Consider the following 2461-nt stretch of genomic DNA (forward strand, 5'->3'; position numbering starts at 1 on the left):
TTCTAAATAATATGTGGGTCAGGAATGAAGTCTCAAAATAAATTAAAAATATTTTAACTGAATAAATGAATACAAATGTAAGTTATGATGACTTACGAGATGAAGCAAATGCAATGCTAGTTAGAAATTTAAATAACTACCTATATTGGAAAAGAAGAAAGTCTAAAATCAATAACCTAAATGCTCCTTTAAGAACATTTAAGAAATAAAAGCAATGTAAATTTAAGCAGAGTTAAATAAATAAAAATTAGAGAAGACATTACTGAAAATAAAAATAGGAACCTAATAGAGAAAATAAATAAAACCAAGAGTTTGTTCTTTGAGATGATCAGTAAGATTAGTAAATTTATAGCAAGGCTAACCAAGATAAAACAAGAAAGAGAAAAGATATGAATAACTAATATCAGGAATAGAGAAGGAACCTCATTACTGACCTCATAAACATTAAAATAATAATAAAGAAACAGGGCCGGGCCCGGTGGCTCAAGCCTGTAATCCCAGCACTTTGGGAGGCCGAGGCGGGTGGATCACGAGGTCGAGAGATCGAGACCATCCTGGTCAACATTGTGAAACCCCGTCTCTATTAATACAAAAAAATTAGCTGGGCACGGTGGCGCGTGCCTGTAATCCCAGCTACTCAGGAGGCTGAGGCAGGAGAATTGCCTGAACCCAGGAGGCGGAGGTTGCGGTGAGCCGAGATCGCGCCATTGCACTCCAGCCTGGGTAACAAGAGCGAGACTCCGTCTCAAAAAAAAAAAAAAAAAAAAAAAAAGAAACAAAGTACCCTATCTTCACAAATCATTTAACTTATATGAAACGAACAAATTTTTCAAACACAATCTTTTAAAATTTAAACAAGGAGAAATGGATTCTCTAAATATTATATATCTATTTTTAAAAAATAATCAAATAATAATCTTCCAAAGCAGAAAGCATCAGAGCCAGCTGGTTTCACTGGCAAATTTTGACAAACATTTAAGAAAGAAATTATACAAATTCTATACACTCAGTTCCATAATATGGAAACAGAGAATACTTCCTAACTCATTTTATGACACCAGCATTAAATTAATACATAAATTATAAAAATACATTAAAAGAAAGAAACACTACAAGTAAATATCTCTTATGAACATACTTGCATAAATCTTCAACAAAATACTAGCAAATTGATAGAATTATAAGCATAGTCAAGTGTGATTTATCCCAGAAATTTTCAAAAAAAAACCTGCTTCTACATTTGAAAATCAGTTGTTGTAATCTATCATGTCAACAGGATAAAGAATTACTCATACAACATCAATGCATGCAGAAAAATCATGTGACAACTCCAACACCCATTTATGATAAAAGCTCCCAGCAACTTTGGGAGACCAAGGTGGGCAGATCATGAGGTCAGGAGACTGAGACCATCCTGGCCAACATGGTAAAATCCCAACTCTACTAAAAATAAAAAAACTAGCCAGGAGTGGTGGTGTGTGCCTGTAGTCCCAGCTACTCAGGAGGCTGAGGCAGGAGAATCGCCTGAACCCAGCAGGCAGAGGCTGCAGTGAGCCTAGATCAGGCCACTGCACCCCAGCGTGAGCAACACAGTAAGACTCTGGCTGTAACAAACAAATAAACAAACAAAAATCTCTCAGCTAACAAGGAATGGAATAGGACTTGATCAAGTTGAGAAAGATTGCCTACAAAATACCCTACAACAATCATTATAGCTAATGGTGAGGAAAAAAGGATGCTTTCCTTCTAAGACTGAGAACAAGACAAAGGTATTTTCTTTCACACTCTTAATGAACATTGTACTGGAGGTCCTAGTTAAAGCAATAAGACATAAAAAGGAATAAAAATATATGCAGATTGGAAAAGAAGAACTAAAACTATCTTTATTCACAAATGACATGATTGTTTATACAATAATTCCAAAATAATTGACCATAAAACTTTCATAACTAGTCAATTGTTATAACAAAGTGCCAGGATACAAGATGAATATATATGGATGTTTATTGCCTTCTTATATACTACCAAGTAAACAATTAATATTTTAGGTTAAAAACACAATGCAGTTAATATTAACATGCAGAACAATAAAAATAGATATCAATTTAATAAAGATGTACAAGATCTATATAAGAAAAACTACAAAAGTCTATTCAAAGAAATCAAAGAGTCTAAACAAACAGAGATATATTCCATGTTCATAGACAGGAAGACTAATTTTTACGATGTTACCTCCTCCAACCTGATCTATAGAGTCAACACAATCCCAATAAAAATTTAAGCAGGTAATTTTGTGGCTATGGAAAAATGACTTATAAAGTTTATGTTAAAAAACAAAAGACCCAGAATAGCCAATACAGTCCTGAAGAACAAAGCTCAATGTTTAACTTCACCTGACTTCAAGATTTACATGTTAATAATGCACTATGAAAGTATTACTTTGTCAAATTGAGGTCCAGAA

Source organism: Aotus nancymaae, unplaced genomic scaffold (genome assembly GCF_030222135.1).
Source record: "Aotus nancymaae isolate 86718 unplaced genomic scaffold, 86718_ANA_hifiasm-v0.15.2.pri h1tg000033l, whole genome shotgun sequence".
Lineage (NCBI taxonomy): Eukaryota > Metazoa > Chordata > Mammalia > Primates > Aotidae > Aotus > Aotus nancymaae.